This window comes from Nomascus leucogenys, chromosome 11, assembly GCF_006542625.1.
Source record: "Nomascus leucogenys isolate Asia chromosome 11, Asia_NLE_v1, whole genome shotgun sequence".
NCBI lineage: Eukaryota > Metazoa > Chordata > Mammalia > Primates > Hylobatidae > Nomascus > Nomascus leucogenys.
The window spans coordinates 16,451,320-16,467,258 of record NC_044391.1 but is presented as its reverse complement, the minus strand read 5'-3'; positions in this window follow the sequence as shown (position 1 = coordinate 16,467,258).

Sequence of the window (15,939 nt, the reverse complement as noted above, 5' to 3'; positions counted from 1 at the left end):
CACATCTGTAATTCCAGGGTTTTAGAAGGCCAAGGAAGGAGGGTCACTTGAGCCCAGAAGTTTAAGACCAGCCTGGGCAACTTGCAAGACCCTGTCTCTACAACAAAACGTAAAATAAAAGTAAATTAGGATGTGGTTTGCTGCCCCCTGCTCTAAAGATACCTTAACCAAATGAGAAGACAAGTCTCGCTCTGAAAGAAAATATTACCTCTATGTGTTTGACTAAATATTGATATTCAGAATATATAAAGATCTCCTACAACTCAATAATAAAAAGACAACCTACTAAAAATAGGAGAAATGACGTCGACACTAGCCGAAAAAAAGTAAGTAAATGTCAACTATGCCCATGAAAAGTTGACTGACTTAATAGTCATAAAGAAAGGGGATATTAAATCACTTTGAGTTAAAATGTCACACCAACCAAAACGGCTAAAATAAAAAGGGCTTACTACACCACATATGGATGAGGTTGTAGAGCAGTTAGAACTCCCATGCATTGTGGTTGAGAGTAGAAAATGGTGCCGTTTGGGAAACAGCTTGGCAATAGAATACCTATATTTACACAAAATAGTCATTATAGTTCCAACATTGAACATATCCTTCAGCAGGTAAATGGATGCATAAATTATGGTATAGTAGTACAATTGTAAACTACTCAGCAATATAAACAATGAACTATAAACTTTCTCAAGGAGTACCCTTGGGTACTGTTGGTGGGAATGTAAATTAGTACAAACACTATGAAGAACAGTATGGAGGTTCTTTGAAAAACTAAAAATAGAACTACCATATGATCCAGCAATTTCACTGTTACATACATACCCAAATGCATTAAAATCAGTATGTAAAAGAGATAACTGCATTCCCATATTTATTGCAGCATTATTCACAATAGCCCAAATATGGAATCAATCCAAGTTTTTATTGATGGAGGAATATAAAGAAAATGTAATATAAAAACAATGGTATATTTTTCAGCCACATAAAAGAATGAAATCCGGTTATTTGCAACAACATGGATGGAACCGAAGGACATTATGTTAAGTGAAATAAACCAATCACAGAAAGACAAATATTGCCTGGACTCATACATATGTGAGAGCCAAAAAGCATTGATTGCATGGGGACGTAGAGTAGAATGATGGTTACCAGGGACTGGGAAGGGAATGGGGCAAGGGTTGGTTAATGGGTACAAAAATGTAGTTAGATAGAAAGAATAAGATCAAGTATTTGGTATCACAATATGGCTACTATAGTTTACAATAATTTATTGTGTATTTTAAAATAGCTAGACAAGTAGAATTGGAATGTTCCTAAAACAGAAATGGTAAGTGCATGAGGTAATGAATATCCCAATTTCCCTGATTTGGTCACTATACATTGTATGCTCATATAAAAATATCGTATGTACCCAATAAATATGTACAATTGTTATGTACCATGAAAATTAAAAATTGAAAAACAGAGATATAGACCAATGGAACAGAACACAGCCCTCAGAAATAATAACACATATCTACAACCATCTGATCTTTGACAAACCTGACAAAAACAAGAAACGGGGAAAGGATTCCTTATTTAATAAATGGTGCTGGGAAAACTGGCTAGCCATATGTAGAAAGCTGAAACTGGATCCCTTCCTTACACCTTATACAAAAATTAATTCAAGATGGATTAAAGACTTAAATGTTAGACCTAAAACCATTAAAGTCCTACAAGAAAACCTAGGCAATACCATTCAGGACATAGGCGTGGGCAAGGACTTCATGTCTAAAACACCAAGAGCAATGGTAACAAAAGCCAAAATTGACAAATGGGATCTAATTAAACTAAAGAGCTTCTGCACAGCAAAAGAAACTACCATCAGAGTGAACAGGCAACCTACAGAATGGGAGGAAATTTTTGCAATCTACTCATCTGACAAAGGGCTAATATCCAGAATCTACAAAGAACTCAAACAAATTTACAAGAAAGCAAAATAAAAAATATTTTTAATAACATGAATCTTAAAAGAGTAGGCTGAGCTACAGAGGCAGGATAGAAAAGAGAACATATGTTTTAATCCATTAATATAGTGTTCTAAAATAGTCAAATCTAAGCTATGTTTATAAAAATCAAACATGTTTGACTTTGGAGTTTATTTACCAGAAATGGACATTCAAAGATTTAAAGAAGTGTACAAATACTCTAATTAGTCAAAACATACAACTGTACATGTAATGTTTTTGCATATATTATATGTAAATTATGCCTTAGGTTTTTAAGAAAGTGATTTTTAAGGGTAAGATAGCAAATAATTTTTCTTATATGGTAAGCTGAATGCCATAGTTATTAAGAAACTTGGGATGATTCTGAATTTCTCTGAATCAAGCAATATTGTCAAATTCTGAGAAACGATATAAAGGAAGCACAGGATTGTCTTTTATTAAAACTCTAAAGTAACTTTAAAGTAATTAAAATAGTTTAATTTGAAGTAATTAATCTTTCTGTTTCACTGTCCTTCTATTTGGCCCCATCACATATTTTTCTGTCTAGTGTTTTACCTTTTGTCTTTCTCTACTCATACCAAAATCTGTTCCCAGGAAAGAATCTAAAACATTATTTTACCCTACTTTCAGATTAGTCTATATGCTCTCTCAGAAATATGCAGTCTTCATCCCTCCTTCATCTGGTAAGGAAAACAGACTCATTTTAAAGTATGATTGCAGGCCATTAAAAATCTATTGGACTGAGTTATATTCTGAGGAATAGGAGATGATAGCATCCCACATGGTTGATTATAAGTAAGAGGATACTAGGGCATCTCTTCTTCCTAGGTATTAGGAAACTACTCGGGACTTTAGATATAATTTGTGGGGACACTAATAAGTGGAGCATTATAGAATGAATTTTCACAATCTTTGAGGACACAGTCAGAAATTTGTCACACATAACACAACTCCATAGGGTAGTGCATGTGTTTGAAATAAGTTATAAATTCTGTTCTCTATTATATGTTTCTACCAATACACTTATTATCAGCAGAATGAAATAGATTCTTATTCTCTCTAGTATATTTTATGTATATTTTAAAAGCTAGTGATAGTTTTTGCAACAAATGAAATGTAAGATGGTGTCTTAAGTTCTTCTAACAATCTGCTTTCCTTAATACCACAAGTCTGTCTTTTGGCTTTTACTTTTGCTTCTGAATAGTCCTGAATTCAGTTTAAAACCTCTTTATTTAAAAATACATATTAATTGTATAACAGAATATTAATGCTGTAAACTACCATAAAATGATTCTGTTCAATCAATTCATTAATAATTTGTTACTTAGTTTTATTAATGTCCTCATAATAAAAGTATTTAGGCATACAATTTATACTGGAGATTATTTAGTTCAAGACTTTGCTTGGGTATTTTTGGTAAACTGACAATTTTTCTCACCCCATGAATCTATTCTCTTTGTGCAACGAATAGATGTATTTGTATTGGCCGTCTTCACTAACTGAAACTTAGGCTCAGGAGAACAATATCTTACATATCACTCTTAAAATTTAGTTCATTTCCATTGAGAATTGTACCTTGTAATTCTAGAAAAAGCAGGCAGAGTATAGCTAACACTTTACTTTTGTTCAAGGGAGAAGAAAATGTGCCTGGGTGATGCATTCTTTATTATGGTAACTATTAATAGACAACTGGAAATAGTTTAGTTTTCTAAATGTTTAGAAGAACTACTGTTACTGAAAATGTTGTCTACGGCATATTTATAAAACATAATTTTGGCTATAATTAGATACCACAGAGTGTATTCTTAAATATGCTATGCAAATGGTGGTTTTTTTAAAATTGGTTTACTTATAACTGAAAGGACCAGCACTTCCTTAGCAGTCTTAGGAATTGAAGCTTGAAGAAACCATTATTAACAATTCCTTTAATTTTCTTTTAAAGGGATTAAAAGAAAATTAAGTTTCAGGATAACCTCTTGTATTTTATTATTTAGATTTTCTTCATATTAATTTCAGTCTTTAGGAAGAAATATACAGATATATATATATATATATCTTCTGCAATACATGTATCTTGCAGAAAAAGGGCTATATGCACAATCTTCTTGCCCGAAGATATATGATCTTACCATTAGTGCCTGAAACTACTTTGACTATCAGACTGCATTAAACCACTGAAATGACATTTATCCTTGGTAATAATCATCCATTAGAAGAAGAAAAAGACAAAATGTACATTTTTATGTTTGTATTATTTATTTATTTATTTATCTAGTTTTTGAGACAGAGTCTTGTTCTGTCACCCATGCTGGAGTGCAGTGGCATGATCTCAGTTCACTGCAACCTCTGCCTCCTGGGTTAAAGCAATTCCCATGTCTCAGCCTCCCAAGTAGCTGGGATTACAAGCGTGTATTACCATGACCAGCTGCTTTTTGCATTTGTAGTATAAACAAGGCTTCTCTATGTTTGCCAGGATTATTTCTAACTCTTGGCGTGAAGTGATCTGTCTGCCTCAGCATCCCAAAGTCCTGGGATTATAGTCATTAACTACCACACCCAACAAGATTTTTTAACTTTTACTGAAAGAAAGTAGTTGATACAACCTAGTGAGTATCTAAATTGTTAGTGGAAAACAGAATGTAAGTTTAAAAGATTTAGAGGTAAAAGTTATTTTGTTACAATCTAAAATAAAACATTGGATTCAGAAAGAATTATTTGTAACCAAAAGTATCAATCTTCACATTCTAGAAGTGCAAAAAACTGAAGAGCTCATCAATTCCACTTTTCAGTGTTTTAGACAAAATATCATTATTTGGCTATACATGTGCAGTTTTGTCATTTCGAATGTTATTTGAACTAATTATTAACTCCAAGTTGATTTCATACAACTGCTCAGTAAGCCATCTAGAAAATAAAATCTTAAGGAATGCTACTCTAAGGTAAATATAATAAAAGAAATGATTCAACATGCAAATTAATTATAAATAAAAGGATTGGTTGTTCTGTTGGTGTGTGCATATTGTAACATTATTCAATATAGAAAAGTATCCAACATCTGTCTTTCTCATCATTCCTTTTTTCAGAGGTCTTAATGCAAAACAGAATAGGTATTATTGCTGTTACACGCCTATAAAAGCATATGCATTGCAATTTTTGTTCGGTCACAGGCCTGTAAATTAGAAAAAAAATGTTGTAAAGGGTGTTTAGTGTTGTGGTGTGTGTGTGTGTGTGTGTGTGTAAATTAGCATATCTGCAAAGTGGATTTTATTTTATTTTATTTTAGGTTTGGGGGTAAATATGAAGGTTTGTTGCTTAGGTAAACTCATGTCATGGTGGAGTTGTTGTACAGATTATTTCACTCGCCAAGTATTAAGCCCAGTACCTAATAGCTATGTTTTCTGCTCCTCTCCCTCCTCCCATCCTTCACCCTCAATTAGATCCAGTGTCTGTTGTTCCCTTGTGTTTATGAGTTCTGATCATTTAGCTCCCACTTATAAGTGTAAATATGCAGCATTTGGTTTTCTGTTCCTGTGTTGGTTTGCTAAAGATAATAGCCTCCAGCTGCATCCATGTTCCAGCAAAACACATGATCTTATTTTTAATGGCTGCATAGTATTCCATCATGCATATGTACCTTTTTTTAATCCAATCTGTCATTGACGGGCATTTAAGTTGTTTCCATTTCTTTCCTATTGTGAATAGTGCTGCAGCCAACATTTGTGTGCAGGTGTCTTTATGATAGAATAATTTACATTCCTTTTGGTATATACCCAGTAATGGGATTGCTGGGTCAAATGGTAGTTCAGCTTTTAGCTCTTTGAGGAATTGCCATACTGTGTTCCACAATGGCTGAACTAATTTTACTCTCACCAACAGTGTATAAAAAGTGTTTCATTTTCTCCATAACCTCACCAGCATCTTTTATTTTTTGACTTTTTAATAATAACAATTCTGACTGGTGTGAGATACTATCTTACTGTGGCTTTTGTGTTTATTTCTACAATGATCAGTGACATTGAGCTTTTTCTCATATGCTTGTTGGCCATACATATGTCTTCTTTCGAAAAGTGTCTGTTATGTCCTTTTCCCACTTTTTAGTGGGATTGTTTGTGTTTTTCTTGTAAATTTGCCTCAGTTCCTTATAGATGCTGGATATTAGACCTTTGTCACATGTATAATTTGCAAGTATTTTCTTCCATCCTGTAGGTTTACTCTGTTGATAGTTTCTTTTGCTGTGGCAGAAGCTCTTAAGCTTAATTAGATGCCACTTGTCAATATTTGCTTTTGTTGGGATTGTGTTTGTTGTCTTTGTCATGAAATTTTTGTTGGTTTCTATGTCCAGAATGGCATTCCATAGGTTGTTTTTCAGGGTTTTTAATAGTTTTGGTTTTTATATTTAAGTCTTTAATTCATTTTGAGTTGTTATTTGTATATAGTGTAAGGAATGGGGCCACTTCCAGTCTTCTGCATATGGCTATCCAGTTATCCTGTAGCATTTATTGAATAGGGAGTCTTTTACACATTGCTTATTTTAGTCAGCTTTGTAAAAGATCAGAAGATTGTAGGTGTGTGGCCTTATTTCTGTGCTCACTACTCTGTTTCATTGGTCTATATGTCTGTTTTTGTGTGAGTACCATGCTGTTTTTGTTACTGTAGCACTGTAGTATACTTTGAAGTCAGGTAGCCTGATGCCTCCAGCTTTGTACTTTTTGCTTAGTATTGCCTTGGCTATTCAGTCTCTTTTTTGGTTTCAAATTAAATTTAAAATAGGTTTTTCTAGTTCTGGGAAGAATGTCATTGGTAGTTTGATAGGAATAGCGTTGAATCTGTAAATTGCTTTGGGAAATATGGCCATTTTAATAATATTGATTCTTCTTATCCATGAGCATGGGACGTTTTTCCATTTGTTCATGTCTTTGATTTCTTTGAGCAGTGTTTGATAATTCTCATTGTAGAGATTTTTCACCTTCCTGGTCAGCTGTATTCCTAGCTATTTTGTATTTTTTGTGGCAATTGTGAATGGGATTGCCTTCCTAATTTGGCTCTCGGCTTGGCTGTTGGTGTATAGTAGTCCTAGTGATTTTTGTACATTCATTTTGTATCCTTAAACGTTGCTGAAGTTGTTTATCAGCTGAAGGAGTTTTACACAGACTATAAGATTTTCTAGATATAAAATTATACCATCTGCAAACACAAATAGTTTGATTTCCTCTCTTTCTATTTGGATGCCTTTTATTTCTTTCTTGTGCCTTATTGCTCTGGCTAGAACTTCCAATACTAGGTTGAATAGGAATTGTGAAAGACTGCATGCTTCTCTTGTGCCAGTTTTTAAAAGGAATGTTTACAGCTTTTGCCCATTCACTATGATAGTGTCTGAGTGTGTGTCACAGATTGCTCTATTATTTTGAGGTATCTTTTTTCAATACCTAGTTTATTGAGAGTGTTTAAAATGAAACGCTATTGAATTTCATCAAAAGTCTTTTCTGCATTTATTGAGATAATCATGTGGGCTTGCCTTCTGCTTATGTGATGAAATCACATTTATTATTTTGCATATGTTGAACCAACCCTGCATCCTGAGGATGAAGCCTATTTGATCGTGGTGGATTAGCTTTTTGATGTGCTGCTGGATTTGGCTCATCAGTATTTTGTTGAGGATTTTTACATCTGTGTTCATCAAGGATATTAACCTCATTTTATTATTTGTTGTGTCTCTGCCAGGTTTTGGTCTGAGTATAATGCTGGCCTCATAGAATGAGTTGGGGAGAGGACCCTGTGGCTCAATTTGTTGGAGTAGTTTCAGTAGTAATGGTATCAGCTCTTTGGACATCTGATAGAATTTGGCTGTGAATTCGGCAGATGCTGGGTGTTTTGGGTTGGTAGGCTGTTTGTTACTGATTCAATTTCAGAGCTGATTATTGGTCTTTTTAGGCAATCAATTTCTTACTGGTTCAGACTTTGGAGGGTGTTATGTGTCCAAGGATTTATCCATCTCTTCTAGGTTTTCTGGTTTGTGTGCATAGAAGTATTCATCGTATTTTATGATCATTTTTACTTCTGTAAGATCAGTGATAACATTCTCTTCATCATTTCTAATAGTGTTTATTTAGATCTTTTTTCTTTCCTTTATTAGTCTAGCTAGTAGTCTATTTATCTTAATAGTTTTTTTTTCAAAAAGACAACTCCTAGATTTGTTGATCTTTTGATTGTTTTTGTATCTTGATTTCTTTCAGTTCAGTTCTGATTTTAATTATTTAATTATTTTTTGTTATCTGCTAGCTTTGTGGTTGATTTCTTCTTGCTTCTCTAAGCAAGTAGATTTTCCTTGTACCCTTTATTTTGAGCCTATGGGTGTCATTACGCGTGAGACGGTCTCTTGAAGATGGCATAACATTAGGCCTTGCTTTTTTATCCAGTTTGTCCCTCTGTGCCTTTTAAGTGGGGGCATTTAGTCTGTCTTTATTAAAGATTAGTACTGATATGTGTGTATTTAATCCTGTCATTTTGTTGTTAGCTAGTTATTATGTTGGCTTGTTTGTGTGGTTGCTTTATAGTGTCACTGGTCTATGTGTTTAAGTGTCTTTTTGTATTAGCTGGTAGCATTCTGTCGTTTGTATATTTAGCACTCTTTTCAAGACCTCTTGTAAGGCAGGTCTGGTAGCAACAAATTGCTACCAGAGACGTGATGTTAATCTGTTAATCTGAGATCTTTCTAAATTTTTGATGTGGTCATTTAGTGCTATAAATTTTCTTATTAACACTACCTTATCTCTGTCCCAGAGACTCTGGTATGTTGTATCTTTGTTCTCATTAGTTTAAAATAACTTCTTGATTTCTGCCTTACTTTTATTATTTACCTCAAAGTTATTCATGAGCATGTTGTTTAATTTCCACATAATTGCATAGTTCTGAGCAATTTTCTTACTCCTGACTTCTATTTTAATTTTGCTGTTGTCCAAGAGTATGTTTGGTATAATTTTGGTTCTTTTGCATTTACTGAGGATTGATTTATGTCCAATTATGTGGTTGATTTTAGAGTATGTGTCATGTGGAAATGAGAAAAATGTATATTCTGTTGTTTTGGGGTGAAGAGTTCCACAGAGGTCTATCAGATCCATTTGGTTCAACATTGAATTCAGGTCCTGAATATCTTCTTTAATTTTCTGTCTTGATGACCTGTCTAATACTGTCAGTGGAGTGTTGAAGTCTCCTACCATTATTGTCTGGGATTCAATGTCTCTTTGTAGGTCTCTAAGAACTTGCTCTATGAATCTGGGTGCTTCTGTGTTGAGTGCCTATATATTTAGGGTAGTTAGGTCTTTTAGTTGTACTGAATCTTTTACCATTATGCAATGCCCTTCTTCGTCCTTTTTTATCTTTGCTGGTTTGAAGTCTTCCTTTGTCTGAAAATACTTTTATTTCTTTTTTCAATTTTCTTGGTAGATTTTCCTTGTACCCTTTATTTTGAGCCTATGGGTGTCATTACGTGTGAGACGGTCTCTTGAAGATGGCATAACATTAGGCCTTGCGTTTTTATCCAGTTTGTCCCTCTGTGCCTTTTAAGTGGGGGCATTTAGTCTGTCTTTATTAAAGATTAGTACTGATATGTGTGTATTTAATCCTGTCATTTTGTTGTTAGTTAGTTATTATGTTGGCTTGTTTGTGTGGTTGCTTTATAGTGTCACTGGTCTATGTGTTTAAGTGTCTTTTTGTATTAGCTGGTAGCATTCTGTCGTTTGTATATTTAGCACTCTTTTCAAGACCTCTTGTAAGGCAGGTCTAGTAGCAACAAATTGCCTCAACATTTGCATATCTAAAAAAGATCTTATTTCTCCTTTGTTTATAAAGCTTAGTTTGGCTGGATATGAAATTCGTTGTTAAAGGTATTTTTCTTAAAGAATGTTGAATGTAGGTCCTGAATCTCTTCAGGCTTGTACGGTTTCAGCTGAGAGGTCTGCTGTTAGCTTGATGGGGTTCCCTTTGTAAGTGACCTGCCCTTTCTCTCTAGCTGCTTTTAAGATTCTTTCTTTCAGCTGGGCATGGTGGCTCACGCCTGTAATCCCAGCACTTTGGGAGGCCATGTCGGGCGGATCACAGGGTCGGGAAATCGAGACCATCCTGGCTAACATGGTGAAACCCTGTCTCCACTAAAAATACAAAAAAAAATTAGCCAGGCGTGGTGGTGGGTGCCTGTAGTCCCAGCTACTGGAGAGGCTGAGGCAGGAGAATGGCATGAATCTGGGAGGCGGAGCTTGCAGCGAGCCGAGATCGTGCCACTGCACTCCAGCCTGGGCCATAGAGCAAGACTCCGTCTCAAAAAAAAAAAAAAAAAAAACACTAAACTAAAATAAATAAATAAATAAAAAGATTCTTCTTTCATTTGACCTTGAAAAAATCTAATGACTGTATGTCTTGGAGATGATCTTGTGTAGAATCTTGTGGGAGTTCTCTGTATTTTATGAATTTGACTCTTGACCTCTCTAGCAAGGTTAGGGAAGTTTTCATGGATGATATACTGAAATATGCTTGCCAAGTTGTTTCTTTTTCTCCCCCTCCCTTTCAGAAAGTCTAATGATTTATAGATTTGGCCTCTTTACATAATCCCATATTTCTTGGAGTTTTTGTTTATTCCTTTTTATTCTTTTTGTCTTATTTTTGTGTGACTGTCATATTTCAGAGAGCCAGTCTTCGAGATCTGAGATTCTTTCTTACAGTTTGATTTATTCTACTAATACTTGTGATTGCATTGTGAAATTTTTTATTGTGTAATTAAGCTGTGTCCAATTTGTTTTTGGTTCTTTGCTATTACAGCTATTTTCTCCTTCAGCTCCTATATTGTTTTATTGTGACTTTTAGTTTCCCTGGTTTGGGTTTTACCGTCCTCCTGAATCTTCATAATCTTCATACCTATTCATATTCTGAATTCCATGCCTGTCATTTCTGCCAGCTATTGGTTGGCAGAAAGCCTGGTTATGAAGTCTTATGAAGCCTGGTTATGAAGTTGGAGAACTGGTGTGGCAGTTTGGAGGACACACGACACTCTGACCACTTGAGTGACTGGAGTTCTTGTGTGTACTGCCAACACTTAGGGCTATTTAGAAAACATCTGCTTTAAGAACCTAAAACATCTTTTCCTAGGAGTGAAGAACCAAAGAAAACTTGTAAAATATTCCAGTTTTGTCTTGAGAGCATTATTCTTTGCAACTGTGTGATTTTATTGATCTTTTGTTTCTCTCTGACTTAGTAAGTTTGGGCTGCTACAACAAAATATCATAAATTGGGCATTTTATAAACATCAGAAACTTATTTCTCACAGTTCTGAAGATTCAGAAGTTTAAGATCAAGGCACTCATCGATTTAGTCTCTGGTGAGGGCCTGCTTTCTGGTTCATAGGTGGTGATTTCTCTCTGTGTCCTCATACTTTGGAAGGGAAGAACGATTTCTTTGGTGTCTTTTTATAATGGCACTAATGACCTAATTACCTCCTTTGGGGGTTGGTATTTCAACATGTGAATTTTGAGGGTACATGAACATTCAGACCATAGCAGTCACTTCTCAAGACTTTGTTGATGAAGGAAGCAGTATTTTACTTTGCATTCTTTACATACATACAAACACTCCTTAGATTTAGAGAAATTGCCCCTTGAATCCTTTCAGATAGTATAAGTAGACCCCTAACAGTAATGGCTACTTTTTGTTTTTCCATTTTTAACTAAAGATCCCAAATCTCAGGTAGGTAATCTAGTCTTCCTTTCTTGCTTTGCTTTTCTTTCTTCCTTTCTTTCTCTTTCTTTCTTGCTTTCCTTTCTTGCTTGCTTTTTTGCCTTCTTTTTTTTTTTCGAGACAGGGTCTTGCTCTCTTGCCCAGGTTGGAGTGCAGTGGCACAATCACAGCTCACTGCAACCTCTTCCTCCTGGGCTAAAGCGATTCTCCCATATCAGTCTCCCAAGTAGCAAGGACTACAGGCACAGGCCACCATGCCTGGCTAATTTTTGTATTTTTTGTAGGGATGAGGTTTCACTATGTTGCCCAGGCTGATCTAGAACTCTTGAGCTCAAGCAGTCTGCCTGTCTCAGCCTCCCAAATTGCTGGGATTACAGATATCAGCCACCGTGTCTGGCCTATTTATTTATTATTGTCTAAAAAATGAAATCTCACTGTGTTTTCCAGACTATACTGCAGTGGCCATTCACAGATGCAATCATAGTACACTGCAACCTCAAACTCTTGGCCTCAAGCCATCTGCCTCAGCCTCCCAAGCAACCGGGACCATAGGCACGCATCACCACCTCCAGCTTATTTATTGAATCTCTGTTTATCATAATATTTTTGCTTTGTTATAGGAAAAAAGTATTAACAATATCATATTTTTCTATATTCCAATGAATTTTGCATATTTATAATCTTATTTTATTCTCATTAAAGGTGGACAATAGATTGTTTAGTTTTTATATCACCATTTGAGATAAAATGAAATTATAGATATTTCTTTCAATGCAAACTTATATCCATATTGGGGGGACAGTCTCTTACACATTATGGATGAGGAAAATGTCTAAGTGCTGCTCATGGATGAAGAGCCTTGGTGTACTGGTGCAAATAAAAAATGTATTGCTACTTCATTTCACACTCATTTAGGGGTGGCTCTGAAAAGTGGGGCTGAAGCAAAATCCTCCCACTATGCTGAGCTTTAGGTGTTGTACCTAGCCATTATGTTTTGCTAAATAGAAGCACCTCACACTAATTATATACATGAAATAGCAGGGAATGATAAATGGCTTGGATAGCTGCATATTATCTTTGAAGGGGAACGATAGGATGGTGAAGGATGAAGAGATGTGAAGAAGAGTTATTCAGTTGTTCATACGTGAGTGGGCACAAAGTATGATGATCTTTGATTCACATGTTAACACACCAATAACTATTTAACATGGCAGAAGAATTAAAGAGCCATACAGATACAATAACCCATCCAATTGATTTCAATCTGCCCCTTTCATCAACTGTCAGAGTATGAATAAAATTGCCATGATTGCCAGGGGTGGAGCCTATGCATATTGAAACAGCTTAGCCTTCTGTTTTCCAAGATGAATTTAGCTGTCGTTATTGTCAAATGTCAAAACTTGCAGAAACATAAATCGATACTGATTTCCTAACTGGACATCATTTTTTTGAGGAGGCCAACTAGTCATTTAATGGTTAGTTCATTACATCAGATAGTTTATACTCTGAAAAAGCAGTGCAGTTGACCTATGAAGCATGTGAGGGTTAGGGGTATTGAAGCTCCTACTTAGTTAAAAATCCACATACATCTTTTGATTCCCCAAAAACGTAACCACTAATAGCTTACCGTTGACTGGAAGCCTTACTGATTACATGAACATTGATTAACATATATTGTGTATGTTAAATGTATTATATACTGTATTCTTATAATAAAGTAAACTAGAGAAAAGAAAATGTTATTAAGAAAATTATAGGGAAGAGAATATGTATTTACTTTTCATTAAGTGGAAGTGGATAATCTTAAAGGTCTTTATTCTTGTATTCACAATGAGTAGGATGAAGAGAAGGAGCAAGAGGAAGGGTGGATCTTGCTGTCTCAGTGGTGGTAGGTGGCAGAGGGCAAAGAAAATTAGTGTATAAATGGACTCACCAAGTTCAAACCTGTGTTGTTCAATGGCCAACTGTAATTATCATTAACTGGGATAAACATGATACATATTCCAGTTATGGGTTAGCTTTTCCTATTAATACTGTCATGGCAGAACCATAATCTAAGCTCTTACAAAATTTTGTGTCTCAGCTGTGATGTATTGGGAACCCGAACCCCTGAGCTAGAGTGTCTCAGTCTGAAGGGGATATCATTATATGGTATGATGTCCAACAAGACCAAACAAACACTTCACGGCAGAAGAAAAATTACAGCTGGCACATGATCATCGGATCTGGTAGTCATATCACAACGGCCAGAAGCCTCTAGCCTGATGAGCTAATGTAAGGCTTTCTGACCTCTGTACTATGGAAATTTTGGATCAGATAATTTTTATGTGTTAGTGGGTTTTACAGTGTTTTATAGTATATTTATTAGAATTATTAGATCACAAAATCTGCTCACTAGATTTCAGGGTCACCCTAACCCAACGGTGGAAACCAAAAACATTCCCAGACATTGCTAAATGTACCCTGTGGGATGGGGTAAGGAATGGCAAACTCATTCCCATGTATATATATACACATATATATGTGTGTGTGCATATATATATATATACACACATACATATATACACACATATAAATATATATGTGCGTGTATATATGTAGTGTATACATACATATGTATATATAATATATTCTAATAGTCTTCCCACTGCGGATACAGAATCATACAACATTAATTGACTTATGTATATATGTGATGTGTGTGTGTGTGTATATATACACACATATAAATATATATGGGTAGAATATTAGAATATATGGGTCCAGGAATGAGAGAATATAGGAATGGCCCTAGTTACTTTCTTACCCACTGACTTACTTGAATAATTTGTGACTCTGGACTCTGGGTTTAATCTGGCTCCCAGAGTAAACATAACTCTGTTGAAGAGTGTATTACTCCATTTTCACACTGCTATAAAGATACTATGTGAGACTGGGTAATTTATAAATCAAAGAGTTTTAATTGGTTCACAGATCCACATGGCTGGGGAGGCCTCAGGAAACTTACAATCATGGCGAGAGGTGAAGGAGAAGCAAGCACCTTCTTCACAAGGCTGAAGGAGAAAGAGAGAACAGGGGAAACTGCCATCTTTAAACCACCAGATTTTGTTAGAACTCACTCAATATCATGAGAACAACATGGGAGAAAGTGTCCCCATGAGCCAATCACCTCCCACCAGGTCCCTCCCTCGACACGAGGGGATTACCATTTGAGATGAGATTTGGGTGGTGACACAAAGCCATATCAAAGAGTATAGTAAAAGCCCCATTAAACTTTAAGCTAGATTTACACTGGGTTCCTCAGGCAATAAGACTAACAAGAAAGAAAGGAGTCACCATTGTGAAAGGGATAATGAATTCAACATTAGGAAGAGACAGGACTGAGGTAATAAAATTGGAACACAGAAGAATGAGTTTTATATCCAGATCATCTATTTGGAGATCTCTTGGTAAGTTTTCACCCAATTTTGAAGATAAAAAGACAAATATAGTAGGATACGGTGACCAGGGTCTGACCTCCTCAGGGATGAAAGTCTAGATTACTCCACACATTAAGCTACCTAGACCAGCAGATGTGCTAACCAAGAGTGGAAGGAGCCTAGAATGATTTACAGAAGAAGGAGGTGATGAATATTCACTGTGATCCTAAGAACAGCTATAGTGTAGGCCTGAAACTCATCCCACAATCTTCCTCAGATGTTTCTCAGTAAAAGAGATTAATGAGAATTCTGAATGAGCTGTTTTACCCAGATCCTATGAATTTACCATATGAAATAAGTGAACATGAACAGCACGCTGGGTGGACTGTGGTACAAAACTCAGATTTGCCCTTCAGGACTGAGGCACTCAAGCTCTAGGGGTTTGGGTTGCCAATAGCCCAGAGCTCAGACCATAGCAGAAAATTGCACTTAGCCAAAGAGAGCTGCTTCACCCTAAGTTTCACACTCTATCTAGGGGCAAACTGCATCCAACAACTGGTCAGTGTGAGGGTACAAAGACTTTTCCCCCTTGCCTCAACTTGGGACAAGTTTTAGGGGCCACCCCAGCTTCATTGCTTCTCCGAAGATGAACTGTGACCTCTTTTTCAAATGCATTGGAGTGTAACTTCTGCCCATTTCTGCTTCCTTCACTCCCTTGCAACACTTTTTTCCCAAGAACACTGTCTTTCCTAAATAAAAGCTCCTCCTCCCAACTTTACTATGAGAAAGCTAACCTAAGACATGGA